Source organism: Nicotiana tabacum, chromosome 5, assembly GCF_000715075.1.
Source record: "Nicotiana tabacum cultivar K326 chromosome 5, ASM71507v2, whole genome shotgun sequence".
In the NCBI taxonomy this organism is placed as follows: domain Eukaryota; kingdom Viridiplantae; phylum Streptophyta; class Magnoliopsida; order Solanales; family Solanaceae; genus Nicotiana; species Nicotiana tabacum.
In genome coordinates, this window is record NC_134084.1 from 49,539,425 (window position 1) to 49,561,373 (window position 21,949).

At 39.8% G+C, this 21,949-nt stretch overlaps 1 long non-coding RNA gene across 1 annotated transcript in view; it reads right to left on the reverse strand.

Annotated features, from left to right (window-relative positions):
* Positions 1–125: 125 nt before the first annotated feature.
* LOC142181151 (uncharacterized) overlaps positions 126–21,949 on the reverse strand; it is a 32,552-nt gene continuing 10,728 nt past the window's right edge. Inside the window, exons 3-5 of the long non-coding RNA XR_012709513.1 lie at positions 19,323–19,391; positions 11,488–11,832; positions 126–425 (exon numbers count right to left, since the gene is read on the reverse strand). This is a non-coding gene — a long non-coding RNA (uncharacterized LOC142181151). The remainder of the gene's footprint in view (positions 426–11,487; positions 11,833–19,322; positions 19,392–21,949) is intronic.

Genomic DNA, 21,949 nt, shown 5'->3' on the forward strand with positions numbered 1-21,949 from the left:
AGCAAGCCAACTTCTTCAGTATGAGAAGATTATACATTTAAAAATGAACCATTTTCTTCTTCAGTATTAACATTTTAAAAGTGAAATCAATAGCGAACAGAAAATAATTATATATGATGACAAAAGCAGATTAAAGGTTATAGATTTAAATATTTTTATGAATTTCCAATACATTGTATACTGAATCTTAACAATCTCTATTTCGTAAAAACTGTCACATATGGTGATTTTAACAAATTGGATGGTTTGTTAACAAAGACAATGGCAGAAGTGATTGGGGGCTGTAGAGCCTATGACTTTGCAATGGCCTCCCTTACAATTTTGCTTGCAAAGATCATCACATCTGCTATCATCACCAGAACCTGGAACGCAACTCCCTATGTGGTTGTCAGTGCAGCAATTGAAACCTTTCACTTGGACCAAATCTGAAATTACAATTTCTATTATAATTTTTTTTCTTTATCAATCTAAAAGATCCTATAAGAAAATGTAACATAATAAAGTATGAGGAGAAAAGAGCAATAGAAGTAAATTAGCTGTTTATGTTCGAGAATTGGGAACGATTATTAGGCATTCTAACTTTAAAGGATCGTTTGGCTGGGAACAAGTTATTTAGTGATTATAATGACATAATTATTTAGTAGATATATTTTTATTAGTAGATATTGGACTAAAAACGACATATATAGAATATAATAAAAAAATATGTGTTTTATTTTAACTAGATAAATTGAATTAAACCTTTATTTCCAATTTAACCATGTCTTTCTTAAAAAAGCCTCTGGGAAAAAATCTTTTTAGAAGAGCAAATGCATCATTTTGTTAATTTATATTGGGATTAATTATCCCTAAATTGTTATCAACACAGAGTGTGATATAAAAATAATATTAAAATATTTGTATAAATAATCTTGGAATTAGTAATTTCTGAAAAAAAAAGTTATACCAAAATATGGGATAAAATAATCTCATAATTTATTTCGAAATAATAATCCTTTCTCCCATTAACCAAACAACAATAACAAAGCCAGTGTAATCCTATATAGTAGGGTCTGGGGAGGGATTATTAACCAAAAGACCCTTAAAATAACTTGTATACTTAAATTTTCGGATGAATAAGACTTTTGATATTAATATTTAATAATAAAACGAACAGAAAAAACTGACCTGTTGATGCTATCAGCATTACTAGCAGGATATAAAATAAACTACACAATTTAGCCATCTTTTAATTTCTTCCAAACTGAGTTGTAGTTGACGTTGTTTATCAACTTAAGGAGATGGTATTTATAGAATATGAACTCTCAATTCTTTTGGAAGAGTAACAACTTTAATAGGAAAATAATAATGACTAACAATCAACTATATGGTAATTTAGGAATTTAAGGAAAAAATAAAAAGAAGTTACTAAATAATATTTAGTTACTCCTTGATTAATACTTTATGAGATGTATTTTCTTATTTGGTATGAAATCCTCCTTTCCTTGAGGACGCCAAAAAATCTTCCTAAGAAATGACTGAAGATTAAGAACCACTTACTAGGCAATCTTGGCATTTTAGGAAAAGAAGAATCTGTATTTGTGATTGTCACACCCCAAAAACCCCAGGCCTTGTGATTGGCACTCACAATTCCCATATCGGACAATCACACATCAAATATTATTATTTATTAAAAAAAAACATGTAGCAAACATTAATATTTATTAGCTAGGCAATACACTGTGATGACCCAAAAGGTCATCACCTGATTTAATACGCTTTTATGTGAAAATTTGAGGAAAATGCTAATTTTACCTTTAAAATAAAATTTAAGTTGATTTTGGTCAACATTTTGGGTAAACGGATCTGGACCCGTGATTTAACGGTCCCGGAGGGTTCATAAAAAATATGGGACTTGGGCGTATGCCCGGAATTGAATTCCGAGGTTCCAAGCCCGAGAAATGAATTTTTGAAGAAAATTGTTTAAATGAAATTATAAGAGTTTTTGAAAATGTAAAGATGTTTGAATTTGATGGTATCGGGCCCGTATTTTAGTTTCGGAGCCCGGCACAAGTGTAATATGGTATTTAAGTTGTGCCTGTAAAATTTGGTAAGAAACGGAATTCATATGACGTGAATCGGACCCTCGGTTGTGAAATTTGAAACTTAAGAGTTCTTGAGATTTTTCTTTTGATTTTGATGCTAAACTCGTAATTCAATGTGTTATTTTGGTGATTTTATCGCACGACTAAGATCATATGATATTTTTAGGGTTGTGTGCATGTTTGATTTGGAGCCCCGAGGGCTCGGGTGAGTTTCGGATAAGCTTTGGGGTGTTTTTGACTTAGAAAAATCTGGTATAGTTGCTGTATCTGGTGTCGGTGGCACTATGCTTTGCGATCGCGTAGTCACTCTCGCGATCGCGATGGAGAAACTGGGTTGGGAAGGATTTTACCCTACGCAAACGCGAGACCAAGGTCGCGAACGCGGAGCATTGGGTGGATTGCTCTATGCGAACGCGACCCCTTTATCGCTAACGCGCACGCAGGGCTGGGCTAAGCCTTCGCGAACGCGTAGCTTCTCTCGCGATCGCGTAAGTCCCCAGATAGAAGCTCTTCGCGAATGCGACAGTGCTCACTCGAACGCGATGAACACTGTAGCCCAGCACTTAAAACAGAACCAGAACGGGAATTTAGCCATATTTTCATATCTTCTTCCCTAAAATCAGACCTTGGGTGATTTTTGAAGGGGGATTTTACCACCAAACCATAGGTATGTGTTCTTAGGCTCATTTTTTTTATTTTTCATCAACACCCATTAGATCTCTAGGCCTAAATCTTGTTCTTTAAGGGTAGAAATTAGGGATTTTAAAAGAAGTGGGGAATTTATAAATTTGGGGATTTAGACCTCGATTTGGGATCGGATTCCGAAACTAATTGCATATTTAGGCTCGTGAGTGAATGGGTATTCAGGTTTTGGTCCGAACCTCGAGTTTTGACCAAGCGGGCCCGGGGTCAATTTTTGGGGTTTTGGGAAAAATGTTGGAAAAGCTATAATTAAGCATTGGGTATGAATTCTTTAGCATTTATTGATGTTAATAAGTTAATATTGGCTAGATACAACTGAATTGGAATTGGAATCAAAGGGGAAAGCGATAGTTGAGGCTTGATTCGTGGCCGTGAGATCAAGGTAAGTGTTTGGTCTAACCTTTGCTTGAGGGAATAGGTGTTGTGTCTTATTTGCTATGTGCTAGTATAGTGTACGACGTATATGTATGGTGACGAGTATCTATAAGTTGGTGTCAAGCATGCCCGTGAGTCTTAAATTGTGGTCATTGTGATTCTTAATGAGTACTATAAACGCCTAAATTGTTGATTACACATGTTGAGTATGACTTATGATCATTTTTTTTGTAGTATTTGCCCATTGTTGAGCATTGGCTCTAGTTGAGGTTCATTTGTGAAGTAAGTTGTTGGGACAAGATTGGTTATAGATTATTCCCTTACCGGGACGTATTTATTTCTTATTGATGATTCCCTTGCCGGGACGTATTTAATTCTTATTGTTGATTCTCTTGCCGGGATGCATTTATTCTTAAATGTTGATTCCCTTGTCGGGACTTATTTAATTCTTATTGATGATTCCCTTGTTGGGGCGTATTTAATTCTTATTGTTGATTCCCTTGCTAGGATGTATTTATTTTTAAATGTTGATTCCTTTGCCAGGATGTTATTGTTTCTACTGTTTGGGTGAGGAAAGAGTGATAAAGCACGAAGGGTGATGTCGTGCACATTCATACTTATGCATATGGTGAGGAAAGAGTGATAAAGCATGAAGGGTAATGCCAATGGGGTTGACTTTGCTGCATTTCGCTTGTCAGGTTCAGCCAAGAAATGGTGGAGAGATTATTGTTTGGCTAGACCAGCTGGGTCACCAGCTCTCACTAGGGACCAGTTCTTGCAGCTATTTCTCGAGAAGTTTCTTCCCGTCACTCAGAGAGAGGAGTATCGTAGGTGGTTCGAGCGTCTCCAGCAAAGTTCTATGACTGTCACCCAGTACGAGACGAGGTTTATTGATTTAGCTTGTTATTCTCTTCTGATACTCCCCACCGAGAGAGAAAGAGGGTGATGAGGTTAATTGAGGGACTTGCTCAGCCTATTAGACTGCAGATGGATAAGGAGACAGGTAGCGAGATTTCTTTCCAGGATGCGGCTAATGTGGCCAATCGGGCTGAGATAGTCTTAGCTCAGGGGAGCGGTCAGGGGTCTAATAAGAGGCCTCATCATTCTGGAAGATTCAGTGGTGCCTCGTCTGGAGGCAGGGATTTTTTTGGTAGAGGCCATCCTCCTAGGCCATTTCAGTCAGCACCCCAGGCTTCTCACGATGTTCGAGGTGGTTGTGGTTCTCATATGTAGTGTTTTGATTAGTTTCCCTACAGTGCACCACCAGCTCCTATCAGTGCACCTCCGCTCCTGAGTTTTTAGGGTGGTTATCTAGGTCGTCAGGGTCAGTTTCAGGGTTAGCAGTCTCAGCAGCCGAAGTCTTGCTATACTTGCGGCGATACGAGGCACATTGCTAGGTTTTGCCCTCGAGCCTCGAGCAGTTCTCAGCACCAGGGTTCTCGTGCTATGGTTCCAGCACCGGGTGTTCCACCGCCCGCTCAGCCAGCTAGAGGTAGGGGCAGAGGTGTTAGAGGTGGAGGTCAGGCCGCTAGAGGTGGAGGCCAGGCGGCTAGAGGTGGAGGTCAGCCAGCAAGAGGTCGTCTTAGGGATGCAGTTCAGAGTGGTGGGGCCCATCCCCGATGTTATGCTATTGCATCCAGACATGAGGCTGAGACCTCCGATGTAGTTATCAGGTACAATTTCAGCGTGCAGTAGAGATGCCTCAATTCTATTTGATCCAGAGTACACATATTCTTATGTATCATCTTATTTTTCCCCTTATCTGCTTGTTCCCCATATCCTTGCATGGTCATTATTAGGGGTCTTGAGATCCATATAGATCTCTTACTTCTCGATATGGTGGACTTCGATGTCATTCTGAGGATAGATTGGTTATATCTCCTAATCATGCTATATTGGACTGTCATGCCAAGACTGTGACCTTAGCATTGTCGGGGTCGCCTCGTTTGGATTGGTAAGGGACTCCTGGTCATTCTACCAGCAAGGTTATCTCATATATATAAAGGCTCAGCGTATGGTTGATAAGGGATGCTTGGCCTATTTGGCATATGTTTGTGATTCTAGTGTTGAGATTCCTTCTATGGATTCTGTGCCCGTTGTTCGTGAGGTTCCAGTGGTATTTCGTTCAGACCTGTCGGGGATGCCACTCGACAGGGACATGGACTTTTGAATTGATTTGGCTCCGGGCACTCAGCCCATTTCTATTCCTCCATATCGTATGGCCCCGTCTGAGTTGAAAGAATTAAAAGAACAGTTGCAGGACTTGCTGGATAAAGGCTTTATTAGACCGAGTGTCTTGCCTTGGGGTGCGCCGAAATTCTTTGTTAAAAAGAAGGATGGGTCGATGAGGATGTGCATAGATTATCGGCAGTTGAACAAAGTCACCATCAAAAACAAGTATCCATTGCCGAGGATTAATGATTTGTTTTATCAGCTTCAGGGTGCCAAGGTATTTTCGAAGATTGATTTGAGATCAGGCTACCATCAGTAGAGGATTAAGGCATCTAATGTCCCTAAGACAACTTTTCGCTCTCGGTACGGGCATTATGAGTTCTTAGTGATGTCATTCAGGTTGACAAACGCCCCAGCAGTTTTCATGGATTTTATGAACCGAGTGTTCAAGCCTTATTTGGATTCCTTCATGATTGTCTTCATTGATGATATTTTGATCTATTCTCACACCAGGAAGGAGCATGAGCAGCATCTTTGAGTCGTTCTCCAGACTCTGAGGGACAGTCAGTTATATGCTAAGTTTTTGAAGTGTGAGTTTTGGTTGAGTTCGGTTGCATTCTTGGGTCATGCTGTATCAGTAGAGGGTATTCAGGTGGATCTTAAGAAGATTGTGACAGTCAAGGACTAACCTAGACCCACATCAGCCACAAAGATCCAAAGTTTCTTGGGTTTGGCAGGCTATTATCGTCGGTTTGTGGAGGGATTTTCATCTATTGCAGCCCCGATGACCAGGTTGACCCAGAAGGGTGACCAGTTCAGGTGGTCGAACGAGTGTGAGGCGAGCTTTCAGAAGCTCAAGACGCTTTGACTACGGCGCTGGTGTTGGTATTGCCTACAGGTTCAGGTCCATATACAGTATATTGTGATGCATCTCGTATTGGGCTTGGTGCGGTGTTGATGCAGAATGGCAAGTTTATTTTATATTCTTCGCGACAATTGAAGATTCACGAGAAGAATTATCCAGTTCATGATTTGGAGCTAGTAGTCATTGTTCACGTGCTGAAGATTTGAAGACATTATTTATATGGCGTGTCATGTGAGGTATTAATGGATCACAAGAGTTTGCAATACTTGTTAAAGCAGAAGGAGCTAAATTTGAGGCATAAGAGGTGGTTGGAGCTGTTGAAAGACTATGATATCACCATGTTGTATCATCCGGGGAAGGCCAATGTAGTGGCCGATGCTTTAAGTAGGAAGTCATCCAGTATGGGAAGCCTTGTGTATATTCCGGTCGGTGAGAGGCCGCTTGCTTTGGATGTTCAGTCTTTAGCCAATCCATTCGTAAGGTTTGATGTTTCTGAGCCCAGCCATGTTCTAGCTTGCACAATCACTCGTTCTTCATTATTTGAGAGTATCCGAGATCGGCAGTATGATGATCCTCATTTGCTTGTCCTTAGGGACACAGTGAGGCACAAAAGTGCCAAGCAGGTTACAGTGGGAGATGATGGAGTTTTGAGGATGTATGGTCGTATTTGTGTTCCTAATGTGGATGGACTTCGTGAGTTGATTCTAGAGGAGGCCCATAGTTCCCAGTATTCTATTCATCCAAGCGCCACTAAGATGTATCAGGACTTGCGGCAGCATTATTGGTGGAGGAGGATGAAGAAGGATATTGTTGCGTATGTGGCTCAGTGTTTGAATTGTCAGCAGGTAAAGTACGAGTATCAAAGACCTGGTGGTTTGTTTCAGAAGATTAAGATTCCTGAGTGGAAGTAGGAGCGTATTACTATAGACTTCATTGTTGGACTCCCACGGATTCAGAGGAAGTTCGACGCAGTGTGGGTTATTGTGGATAGGCTGACTAAGTCAGCACATTTCATTCATGTGGCAGTTTCCTATTCTCCTAAGTGGATAGGCTGACTAAGTCAGCACATTTCATTCAGATGTCTCCCTATGAGGCATTATATGGTAGGCGATATTGGTCGCCGGTTGGGTGGTTTGAGCCAGGAGAGGCTCGGTTGTTGGGTACAGATTTAGTTCAGGATGCCTTGGATAAGGTTAAGATCATTCAGGATAGGCTTCGTACAACTCAGTCCAGGTACAAGATTTATGCTGACCGTAAGGTATGTGATGTGGCATTCATGATCGGATAGCGGGTGTCACCCATGAAGGGCGTGATGAGATTTGGGAAAAAGGTCAAGCTAAGCCCTAGATTCATTGGCCATTTCAAGATTCTTCGGAGAGTGGGAGAGGTGGCTTACGATCTTGTGTTTCCACCAAGTTTATCAGCTGCGCATCCAGTGTTTCATGTGTCCATGCTTCGGAAGTATCACGATGATCCATCCCATGTGTTAGACTTCAACACTGTCTAGTTGGACAAGGATTTGACCTATGAGGAGGAGCCGATGGCTATTCTGGACCGGCAGGTTCGTTAGTTGAGATTGAAGAGTTATCCTTCTTTTTGTGTTCAGTAGAGAGGTCAGCCTGCCGAGGCAGCAACCTGGGAGTCCGAGTCCAATATGCGGAGCCGATATCCCCATCTTTACCCCACCTCAGGTACATCTTTTCTATGTCCGTTCGAGGATGAACGATTATTTTAGAGATGGAGAATGTGATGACATTTTCTGATTTAAAAGTCAATTTTGTGTTCCGAGGCCTTGAAAACCTCCTTTTGTGTCACCTCGATTTGCGTGCGTAGTCCGGGAGTATAACTAGAACGCTTTTATGTGAAAATTTGAGGAAAATACTAATTTTGCCTTGAAATTGAATTTAAGTTGACTTCGGTCAATATTTTGTGTAAACGGACCCGGACTAGTGATTTGACGGTCCCGGAGGGTCCGTAGAAAAATATAAGACTTGGGCGTATGCCCGAAATTGAATTCCGAGGTTCCAAGCACGAGAAATTTTTGAAAAAAATTGTTTAACTGAAATTATAAGAGTTTTTAAAAATGTAAAGATGTTTGAATTTAATGGTATCGGGCTCGTATTTTGGTTCCGGAGCTCGGTACAGGTCTAATATGGTATTTAAGTTGTTTCCTGTAAAATTTGGTAAGAAACGGAATTCATATGAGGTGAATCAGACCCTCGGTTGTGAAATTTGAAACTTACGAGTTCTTGAGTTTTTTCTTTGATTTTGATGCTACACTCGTAGTTCAAGGTTTTATTTTGGCGATTTGATCGCACGAGTAAGTCTGTATGATGCTTTTAAGGTTTTGTGCATGTTTTGTTTGGAGCCCCAAGGACTCGGGTGAGTTTCGGATAGTCTTCGGGGTGTTTTTGACTTAGAAAAATCTGGTATAGCTGATGTATCTGGTGTCTGTGGCACTATGCTTTGCAATCGCGTAATCACTCTCGTGATCGCGATGGGGAAACTGGGTTGGGGAGGATATTACCCTACACGAACGCAAACCAAGGTCGAGAACGCGGAGCATTGGGGGGATTGCTCTACGTGAACGTGACCGGTCAACCGCGAACGCGTAGCTTTAGAATGGGTTGGTCAGGAAACCTATGTGAATGCGACCCCTTTATCACGAACGCGAAGGCAGGGTTGGGCTAAGCCTTCGCGAACATGTAGCTTCTCTCGCGATCGCATAAGTCCCCAGATGACAGCTCTTCGTGAATGCAACAGTGCTCACGTGAACGCGATGAACACTGTCTCCCAACTCTTAAAACAGAACCAGAACGGGAATTTAGCCATATTTTCATATCTTCTTCCCTAAAATCAGACCTTGGGCGATTTGTGTAGGGGGGTTTCACTACCAAACCATAGGTATGTGTTCTTACACTCATTTCTTTCATTTTTCATCAACACCCATTAGATTTCTAGGCCTAAATCTTGTTCTTTAAGGGTAGAAATTAGGGATTTTAAGAGAATTGGATATTTTATAAATTTGGGAATTTAGACCTCGATATGGGGACAGATTTCGAAACTAAGTGCATATCTGGGCTCGTGGGTTAATGGGTATTCGGGTTTTGGTCCGAACCTCGAGTTTTGACCAAGCGGGACCGGGGTCGATTTTTGGGTTTTTGGAAAAATGTTGGGAAAGCTTTAATTAAGCATTGGGTATGAATTCTTTAGCATTTATTGATGCTAATAAGTTAATATTGGCTAGATACAATTGAATTGGAATTGGAATCAAAGGGGAAAGCGATAGTTGAGGCTTGATTCGTGGCCGTGGAATCAAGGTAAATGTTTGGTCTAACCTTATCTTGAGGGAATAGGTGTTGTGCCTTATTTGCTATGTGCTAGTGTAGTGTACGACATATAGGTGTGGTGACGAGTATCTATATGTTGGTGTCAAGCATGCCCGTGAGTCTTAAATTGTGGTCATTGTGATTTTTGACAAGTACTATAAACGCCTAAATTGTTGATTACACATGTTGAGTAAGACTTATGATCATTATTTTCGTAGCATTTGCCCATTGTTGAGCATTGGCTCTAGTTGAGGTTCATTTGTGAAGTAAATTGTTAGAACAAGATTGGTTATAGCTGATTCCCTTTCCGGGACGTATTTAATTCTTATTGTTGATTCTCTTGCCGGGATGTATTTATTCTTAAATGTTGATTCCCTTGTCGGGACGTATTTAATTCTTATTGATGATTTCCTTGCCGGGACGTATTTAATTCTTTTTGTTGATTCCTTTACCAGGATGTATTTATTCTTAAATGTTGATTCTTTTGTTGGGATGTTGATTGTTACTATTGTTTGGGTGAGGAAAGAGTGATAAAGCACGAAGGGTAATGCCGTGCACATTCATACTTATGCATATGGTGAGGAAAGAGTGATAAAGCACGAAGGATGATGCCGTGCACATTCACATTAATATTGATGCATATGGTGAGGAAGAGAGATAAAGCACAAAGGGTGATGCCGTGCACATTTCTAATATTCATTTGGTGAGGAAGAGCGATAAAGCACGAAGGGTGATGCCGTGAATATTTCTATTATTGATTGCATGGTGAGGATTGAGAATAAAAGCACGAAGGGTGATGTTGTACATTTTCTGTTTGCTGTGTTTATTTGTTGTTATCGGTTCAATATACTAGCTGTTTAGATTCCTTTACTACTGTGTTTCCTTATGTTGTTATCCCCAAAGCATGTTGCCCTTTCCCGTTACTTCCGGTTAGCTTCTATTACTGTTATTCTGTTAGATATTGTTTAACTGCAGATTATGTTGTTTGTTGTGTCCTAGCCTCATCACTACTTCACCGAGGTTAGGCTCGACACTTACTCAGTACATGAGGTCGGTTGTACTGATACTACACTCTGTATTATTTTGGGCATATCCCGGTACTGGAGCATACAGACCTTAGCTAGGGGTTGCTGCCTTCAGTCCATCGGATACCCGAGGTAGTCCTGTAGGCGTCCGCAGGCCTTGGCGTCCCTTTCCTATCTTGTTTCTTTCTATTCTTTTCTATTTCAGAGACAGACATGTAATTTCTTTGTTCAGATTCTATTTGTAGTATTCTTAGATAGTCTGTGAGATTGTGACACCAGTTCTGGGTGGATTATTTTCATGAATTCATATTGGTATTAGCTTAAATATTAAATTTTGTGCTTCCGCACTTTTAAATTCCGTTGTATACTTATATTAATTTGGTAAATTGTTAAATATAAAGGTAAAAGGGTGAATAATCAATAATGTTGGCTTGCCTAACGGGTTCAATGTTAGGCGTTATCACAGTTCCGATGGTGGGCAATTCGGGTCGTGACATACACTTACCTCATCCGGGCTAGTCTAAAGCTTCAAAACCGCTTTTGCTTTAGAAAGCACCTCCAACTGGCTCAAATTTAACCACACATCATTCAAAGAAGTCAACCAGTGCAAAAGGAAGAAATCCCAATCAATAAAGCTTCGATCTTTGAAGATTTTCCAAAAAGTTAATAAAAGTCAATCCAGACCAGCATGATCGAAACCGAAACTAATATCAAATCCCAATGACCCATAACCTACCGAGTCCTATATAATTAGTTTCCTAATCCAGCTAAAAGTCATTGATCAAATCCCCAAAATACACTCTCATAAGTCGCAGAATAAAAACACTAAATTTCACTTCAAAATTCATAATTAAGATCCATATTTCTCGTTGAAAAATCATCCCTCTCCAAGTCAAGCATTCAAAATATGAGATAATGAGCAAAAATCCTCAAACCTTTATTAAATGCACTGCCCATATGTACACTTCGCGAACGCAGCCCAAGCCTCGCATTGACGAAGCACAATTATGCCTTAGTGAAAAATCCTCCCTCGCGATCGTCGAAGAACCCACGCGATCGTCGAAGCATCGACTGCCAAACCTATATGAATGCGATCATTACCACACGAACGCGATGCACCACTGCCTCAAGTCATTCGCAAATGCGGCCTACCACATACAAACGGAAGGCTGAGCTCCAGCTTCCAGCTCCGACACCCCATGTTGCTCTGAACAATAGCCTCATCAGCTCTAAATATTCTCCGCTATCGCAAGAGCTACTCTACGATCGCAATGAACAAACTGACACAAGCCAAACCAGAAATCACAAAATGGCTCAAAAATGATTCGAAACTCACCCGAGCCCTTCGGGATCCCGTCCAATCATACCTACAAGTCTATATATCTAATTCAAATGTATCAAAGGGATCAAAACACTAAAAATAATATTAAAACCAAGAATCGATGATCACAATACTTCTCTTAACTTCCATGCATTCTAACTTCGCCGAGTGCATCTGAATCACACCGAGACATTCATATAAAAAAACTTTACACACAAGTTTCAATAAATTAAATGAACATATCCAAATTTTAAAAATCACAAATCCATGCCTGATAACACAAAAGAATCATAACCGAACCTTGGGATGTGCGACCAACACAAAACTTTTGAAGGTTCGTGCAAACCGACGTCTATTCTTACATTTTTTATTCATTAAACCCGGGGTGACTAAGGCCTCCAAGTAATAACACCAGAATTAAATTTTCACACATATTCACAACTATAATAGAGTCATAATTCCTCCTTCCCACATATAACCAAACTCTAGTCTACAAGCCTCTAAGAGTACCAAAAAGTTAAGTATATACACAACTTGGTGAGGACAAGGCCTTACCATACCCAAAACATTAGGGCATGTGCTTCAGTACCTATTGACTTCGAACAACTACTACGAATGAATAAAGTGCAACGACCAAAGAGCTGGAGAAACACCCCACTGGGGAGGGATGTCACTGGGTCTATCTGTACCCGTGGGCATGAACACAACGCCAAAAAGAATGGGGGGTCAGTACGGAAAATGTACTGAGTATGTAAGATGAAGAAAGCATGTAAAATCAGTGTCATAACATGAGAGATATGAGTACTTGCTTTCAACCTGAATACCGATCACAAGCCACCAAGGGCATAATCTGCGGAAACTATAAACCATGAATTATGAATGCATGCAAACTTTTGTAAAATAAAGCCACTCACTGGGGCCATGCATTAATTATAATAATTATACATTCACTTCTTCAGCTTCTCTTTGGGGCATACTTCAATTACATAACTCCCTACCCAGCCTCATAGAGGACTTGGTTGTACCTGGTCTCACAAAACTCGGCGTACCTGGACTTAGAAGGAATTGGTAATGATTCCTACCACATCACTCCATACCTGGTATCGTGGAAAACTCGGTCTAACCCGGCCACTCAAGGGCTCCATAATCTCATAGTATACATCATCATACATGATCACACATTTTCTCGGCAACATCTCGTATCATGTCTCATCGTACCCAACTGATCAATGATTGCATAATAGGTTATGTACCAGACTGACAATAGTGCGGCTCGATATTGTAAAATAGATACATATACATGCTAGTGCAAGGCAGAATCAATTTCAAGAGATCCTAAGTTTAGACTCAAAAAGCATCATACATTCCGACCTCAGATACAAACCGGGAACATTTAAGACTTTGAAAGAAATGCTACATGCAAGAATGTACAAGAACAGAACAACGTCATTGGAAAGGACTCAAAACAACAAAATTCTTACAATACAGGAATTCTTTAGAGGAAAGAGAGAGACTTACACAAATCGTGCCAAGAAAGAAAGTTTCCTTACATACCTTGTTGTGGAAATAGCTATGCTTCTATGGTGGTTATTCTGCCTCCAACAAATCTCCAAAATCAATATAACTAAACATTAGATATTACAGTGATGCTCCAAAGATTTTTCACGCTAAATCCTACTAGTTCTAATTCAGTTTAGTATACTTTAAAACTTCAAAGTAGGTTTAAGAGCATCTTTGGGTGATACTCATAGAATGAAAGAGAAAGAGCCTCACTGCCCTTTTTATTCTGTTTCAAGAAAAATGGTTCACCCTGCCCTGGTTACAACACACGGTGGGACAGCTGGCATAAGCTTGCTGAAATGTGTAATCCCCTTTGCCTTCACACACATCGTCGGTCAATTGGCCATGCTAAAACCAAACACACAAATCTTAAATTTTTTTGTGTGACGTGTAATATAATCCCCGTTCAGAACATTCGTCCTCAAATGTTGAATCATAGTTATTCCTTGCAACCTTTGTTTAGTCATTTTGAATTGTACTTGCTACAACAGTCTCATTGTTGCCTTCTGTGGCTTGGAATAAATGAGGGTACTTTAGATTTCATGTATCCTTCTATTTCCCATGTCATTTCTTCTTTATTACTATTCCTCCAAAGTACTTTAACTTAAGCTACATCTTTGGTTCACAATCTATGCACTTGACGATCTAGGATAGCCATCAAAATTTCTTCGTAGGATAGGTCCTCCGTGATCTTAATATCTTTAACAGGGGTAATATAAGATGGATCACTCAAGCACCTTTGAATAATAGACACATGGAATACCGGATGCACTGCTTCCAATTTTGGGGGCAGCTCAAGCTTGTAAGCTACTGACCAACTTTCTGAATAATTTGATACGGCCCAATATACCAGGGACTAAGTTTACCCTTCTCATCAAACCTTATCACGCCTTTTATAGGTGATACCTTCAAAAACATCGAGTTTCCCTTAGCAAACTCTAAATCTTGACGTCGGTTGTCCGATAAGAGTTTTGGCTGCTCTAAGTGGTCAATAGTCAACTTCTAATTGTTTTCACCTTTTCTATAGCTTGTTGCACTAACTCAAGACCTAATAACTATGTTTAACCAATTTTGAACAAGCCAATAAGAGATATGCATATAGAGTCAAACCTTTGTCGTGTTCATGTATTGATCACCTCCCATTTCCAGATCTCGATATTTTGCAGTAACCCTCCCGGTTTCTAGTGTTCCACTTTAACTTGGTGGCAATTTTGACACTAAGCGACGTATTCAACGATCTTCCTCTTTATTTCATTCCACCTGTATATTTGTCAAAGATCGTGAAACATCTTGGTTGACCCCGAATAAATAGAATACCGGGGATGATGAATCTCTACCATGATATGCTCTCGGAGTCCACGTACATCGGGTACACACAAATGGTCCTTGTATCTGAGGACTCCGCCCTCAAATAACCCGAACACTTGATTATTTTGAAAGGGAATTCTTTCTCTTATTTTCACGAAAGCTGGATTTTTAAATTGTCGTTCCTTTACTTCAGCTACTAACGAGGATTTGGTAGTATTTCGGACTACGACTCCTCCGCTACCTGTATTGATCAATTGTACATTTAAGTTGGACAACTAGTATAAGTCCTTGGCCATCTCCAATTTATGCTTCTTTATATGTCGTAGACTGCCCATGGATTTGCAACTTAATGTTCTTGCCATAACGTTTGCCTTCCCACGCTAGTATAGAATATCAACATCGTATCCTTTGTTAACTCTAGCCATCTTCGCTGCCTTAAACTCAACTCTTTTTGCTTGAATATGTACTGCAAGCTCTAGTGATTAGTGTATATGTCAACATGCACCCCATACAAATAGTGACGCCATATTTTCAAAGAAAATACAACAACTGCCAGCTCTAAGTCATGAGGGTGTAATTCTGCTCGTGTTTTCTTAGTTGTCTCGAAGCATAAGCAACGACCTTCCCATGTTGCATTGAAACACTTTCGAATCCCACTTTAGAGGCATCATAATATAATGAAGTTAACATGTCCTTTAACTCTTGGAAGCTCTTCTCATAGACATCGATCCACTGGAATTTTGTTGTTATCAACTTTGTTAATAGAGCAGCTATGGATGAAAAATTCTTCACAAACCTTCGGTAGTAACAGGCCAAGCCCAAGAAGTTGTGTACCATGGTAGGGGTTGTAAGACTTGGCCAATCCTTAACCGCTTCAACCTTTTGACTATCTACTTTGATACCTTCTACTGATACTATGTGCCCAAGAAAAGCCATTGAGCTCAACCAAAACTTGTACTTGGAAATTTGGCGTACAACTTGTGATATTGAAGCATACGTAAAGCCATTTGCAGATGCTCCGCGTGCTCTGCTTCATATCGGGAATACACTAGGATATAATCTATGAACACGATCACAAAGACATATAAAATGGCCTGAATACTCAATTCATCGTATCCATAAAAGCTACTGGTGTGTTGGTTAGGCCAAAGGACATAACGAGAACTTCATAATGACCATATCTGGCTGTCTTCAGAACATCTTCTTCCTTGATCCTTAAGACCTTAACTGATGATACCCAGATCTGAGGTCGATCTTCGAAAAATACATAGAGCCTTGCCACTAGTCGAACAAATCATCAATCCTTGAAAGCAAACACTTGTTCTTGATTGTTACCTTATTCAGCTGTCGGTAATAAATACACATCCTCAACGAACCATTATTCTTGGGAACAAATAGAACTAAGGCTCCCCACGAGGAAGTGCTAGGTCAAATAAAGCCCTTATCAATAAGGTCCTTCAACTTATCTTTTAGTTCCTTCAACTAGGTAGGAGCCATCCTGTATGGAGGAATATATATTGGTTGCGTATCTGGTGGTACATCAACGGCAAACTCGATCTCTCTCTCTCTCAGGTGGGATACCTGGGAGCTCGTCAAGGACCACATCGGGAAATTCATTAATAACCGAAATCAACTGAAGGGTTAGAGGCTTCACCTCCGCATCTTGCACCCACACCAAATGTAGAAACATCCTTTTGGGATCGTCTTTCGAGCCTTAAGGTAAGAAATAAACTTCCCTTTTTGCGCGATAACATCACCTTTCAATTCGATACTGAGCTCTCTAGGGAAGTTAAAGCAAACAACTTTCTTCCAAAAATCCATCGTAGCATAACAAGATTCCAGTCAATCCATTCCCATAATAACATCAAACACTTTCATTTCCAATTCATTCAAATTAACCAATGTATGGTGATCATGAACCATCACATCTCAACTTCGATATACCTGCCTAACTACCATCGATTAACCCACGGACGTGGACACTTCAAATGGTTATCGTAACAATTTAGGTACTTTATCACATTTACGAGTGATAAATGAAGTAATGTACGACAAGGTAGAACCTGGATATATCAAAGCATACACATTAACGGACAATACAAATAGTATACTCATGACTACATCTGTTGATGATTCTAGGTTCTATCGTCCTGATAATGTATAAATGTGGTTCTATTGTCCGCCTGAGCTAGTCACTCTGCCTCTACCTCTACCCCTTCCCATCGGTGGATGCATAGCTTGCTCACGTAGATGTGATCTCGATGACGAACCTGCTTCCATTGGTGGTATCACGTGACCCATATTCTTCACTAGGCAAAAGCATATGATGTGATCAGGCTACCCACAAGAATAATATAAGCCTGAACCCTGGCAGCAATGACCAAAATAATTTCTACCATATCGGACACAATGTGACACGGGGGAGGAGGGGGGAGGGGGGTTCATCTTACTAAGGTCTCTACTATACTATAAGCTCTATCCTCAGAGATTTTGACCATGACTGAAGTAGGTGGTCTAATCGCAGCACTGCCCCTGGAACTGTGAGGTCGCACTAGCCACCGGATGAGATGGATGCTAGGGAAGCTGAGATCTAAATTCACCTTATGACTCTCTCGCATCACCTGTAGACCATGCTCTCTTATGTTGGCCCCGAAAATGCTCTCGAGCGGCCCATGTTGTTTCCTTTTACTATCTCCCAAGTTCTACATATAGGCCTGAATACGAGCAATATCCATAATTGGGTTCAAAAAAGTTGTAGTACATTCGTTTCTCAGATGTGGTCCCAAAACACCAAAAAATTGATTCACCCGATTTCTCATCTCATCCACCACTGAAGAAGCATACCTAGCTAAAGAGTTAAATTGCATGCTATACTCCCGACCACTCATATTACCTTGTTCCAATCGTAAGAATCTATCTTGTCTTGCTCGGTATAGCTCGACGAACAGATACTACTGCAAGAGTGCATCCGAAAATTCCCACCATCCTACTACTAGGGCTAGAGATCCCCTAGATTGGTCCCAAGTCTCATAACAGACAACAACTATATCCCCCAATCTGTAAGAAGCAAGCTCTACATACTCACTATCAATGGAATGCATAACTCGTAAAGCCCGTTGCATTTGGTCTAATCTAAGGATCTTCATTTGGATTAGTTCCTGTATATACTAGGGGGTACAAATTAATGAAATCCCGAACTCTTGTACTGACTGCTCTACATGAGGTGGCAGGGGCCTAACATTGGGCTTGAGAAGCCACTAATCACGTCGATAATTGTACTGCACTCCTCATATCTAAATCCTGATCACAGACAGCTGGAGGAGGATAAAGGGTAGATTAGTTTCTCTATGCTGCTCCGGGGGTGGTGGTGTTGACCCCAAAACCTGAGTACCAGCCTCATTTAGAGTTTCATGTTGGTTCACGGGGGAGGTTGTTCACTCAAAACTCCAAAATTGGTCATCTCTTCTAAATTAATGTCATGACCCAATTCTCCCTCTATAAGATGTCGTGACAACACCTAATCTCCATGACTAGGCAAGCTTAACATTTGTGGAATAATAAAAATCAAAGCAAAATTTGACAACTAAACTGTAACAAATAATTAAATAACTGATAAAAATTCTTCTCGGCATGTACAATAACTAACACTCGAGTATACACAGTATTCCAAAACCTGGTAATCATAAGTCACTAGTTATAGAAGAAAAACTAAGTATCTCTATACACTAGGGTCTAAGAAAGTACGGAAAGGTAAACGACATAACAGGGAATAGAGGGGGTACTCCGAGGCTTGCGGATGCAGGAAGATATACCATGAAGTCTCCACAATCTCACAGCTCACTAATATCAAGGCTGATAAGAAGTACCTGGATCTATAGTCAACACACAACATGTGTAGAAGAGTAAAATGAGTACACCACAACGGTACCCAGTAAGTGCCAAAACTAACCTCGGTCGAGTATTGATGAGGTCGGGTTAGGGCCCTACTGGTATATAATAAATAAGGCAGAAGAGTATCAATGTAATAAGAGACTAGAAATTTAACAAGAGAAAATCACAAAAAAAAAGCAACACAGCACATAGGGATAATAGCAGGAGATCTCCCGAGATACCGTCTCGTAGTCCCAAAGTAAATATGCAAGGAGATCTCTCGAGGTACCGCCTAGTAGTATAAAATGTAAATGTGCAGGGGGATCTCCCGAGGTACTACCTCGTAGTCCCAAAAGTAAACACACAGCTCGAAACCGATGAATACAATAATTTACAGCAAGAATTCTACATTTAAGGCTGATACAGATCAAGGAAAAATAAGAAATAAACTAAGCATGCTGCACATATTTTAAATAAGCATTTAGTCACATATACATGCGATATTAGGTAACAAAAATGATAACTACACACACTGGTATAACTCAATTAAGATGTAACAGGTTGCTACTCAGTAAAAACTAGATTTTACAACAATTAGCCCATGTACGGACTCGTCACCTCGCGTACACGGAGCTCACATATCACAGTATATCACAATAGTACCAAATCCTAAGGGGATTTCCCCCACACAAGGTTAGGAAAGCCACTTACCTCAAACCCAGCTCAATCAATCAGTAAGAATGCCTTTTCCACGATTTTTCGACTTCGAATGACCCAAATCTAGCCAAAATCAATTACATACCATAAATATAGCTATAAGAAACTAATCTAATTAATGAAATCAAGATTTTAACAAGAAAGTAGAAATGCGCTCCAAAAAGTCGACCCGGACCCACATCTCGGAATTGGATAAAAGTCACAAAATATGAACACCCATTCACTCACGAGTTTACTTGTACCAAAATTACTCAAATCCAATATCAAAATCCCAATCAAAACTTAAGAATTTGGTTGAAGAACTTTCCAACTTTTTTCCCAAGTTTCTCAACCCAAATCCTTAGTTAAATGATGAAATCAACTATAGTGTCACGACCCAAATCTATGGGCCGTAATGGGCACCCGGTACCTTACTCAATCGAGTACCAAAATACATATCTTACTTATCACATCATCATAGGTAAGTGGGCCAGAAGGGGCATCATGAGATAACCAGAGTAAACATGAGAGAATACCCGACATAGAACGACTCAACCTGATATAGAAACTCATACCTATAACATAAGGGCATATAAGGCTAATGTGATCCATTATACACTTAAAATATAGGCCCACAAGGCCATACAAGTATTCGTATATATGACATCTATCTACAAGCCTCTAAGAGTACATACTTATCATAGAGGTTGGGACAGGGCCCCACCATACCAAACAATACACGTCTAAATCATACTGACCAAACAAGAAACTCCGGAGCAAATGGAGTGCACCAACATCATCTGATGAGCTGATAGCCTACTTGGAGGACTCTCGACTTGTCCATCAGGACATGCGGGCATGAAACGTAGTGTCCCGAGGCAAAAGGGGCATCAGGACAAATAATGTACCGAGTATGTAAGGCATGAAGATCAATACATAAGAGACATAGATGAAACATGGAATAAAGAATTCCGCCTGTAAGTCTAAATAACTTTGTAAATTCTGAAAGATTTATAATGCCATGCACGTTCATATAAATGTCATAACATGCATGGGTATAGGTGTACATAACATCATCAAGCCTCTGAGGGCATCCCATCATATCATCTCGGCCACTGTGGGCAAAATCATCAACGTATACTAGTTGATTAGGTGGTGGTATGTATATAACGCCGTAACCTTTTTCCATATCTCATATACATAATATATATATACGCGTATATATATACATATATACACGTATATAACGTCATCTAGTCATGGGTCAATGTACATATAAATGAATGCAATACATGAGAAATACGTCAATAAAATCCCCCGGAATGTCATAAGACCATTATGCCTTTGAGTAATATCATGAAATAAACTTTATCAACTTAGGTATTTTCTGAGACCCATGAACATATGATAGAATAATAAGACATATGGGAAATCAAGAATATAAGCATCTCTAGCATTTCTATGAATAGAGTCATTTATGGAAGTTGTGCATTCGCTCGTTTCGTTCGTATCGCATAGATCATGCCAAAAGGAAAGAAGTGATACTCTTAACATACCTGAACCGATTCTCTTGACAATCCATCTAATACACGTCAATTACAAAAAAGACAACTAACGGCGGATCGTAGTAGGAGAAAATTCGTATGATATTCTTGAGAAAGATTGCACCATACTCCCTTAGAATCACAAAATCCTTTTGCTATTACGCAGTGTTATTTCGTATGAAATGCTTGAGGAAATCACGTTGCTATTGCAACAATACCTTTGCTGAAGCCTTCTTCTTTAAGATGAGCCATTCAATTGTGAATTAGAAAGGTTATTTAACCTTTAGGTGGGCCCCACTTGATAAGATGACTAAGACACTTAATTCTCTAAAGTTGACACATTTCTTTATGACTTAAGAGTCATATTTAACCAAGGTTCTTGGCTTCCACGTTTTTGGCTTGTCAAGCATATCAAAATTACTTAATTATCTTAATCACTTAGTTAATCTCCCACTAAAAATTTATAATTACCCAATTATCCACATAATTAAGAATTATCTCAAATTACTTAAAATATTGCTCATTTATAGCACACCTTGTGCACCTCACTATCATGGTCATGTGGTACCTTGTATGACACTAGTCCATAAATACCGGGTATTTCAGCTTAGGCCGTATTTTATCCCAAAATGCCAAACTTCGACGAAATTCATTTTCTTCGATTTTCTTACCCTCTCACCTTCACGAATTTACTCATCACTTGTTTGAAATAGCATAATGCTTATAATATCCAAAATAATCTCATTCCCGAGCTTACGTCGATTAACTTACGACGAAGCTTTAACATACAAAAATGCGGAATGTAACATATTATTTTTCGAGCTTCCATCAATTTACTTATGGCGTACCTTCATGTACAAAAATATGGGGTGTAACATCATTCCCCCTTTTGGAATATTCGTCCTCGAATGTTGACTGATGCACTTATCATTTTCATAACTTATGTCTTCCGAATACTTTAGTATTCTACTTGCCATCTAGGCAACTGTTCTGTGAATAATTCCAAATGCCAGTGCATTCCCCCTTTTACACTTTTTTCTCACACCATGACTTGTGATTGGAATCCTTCCAATCTTATAACTGCTTCTACCTTTTATC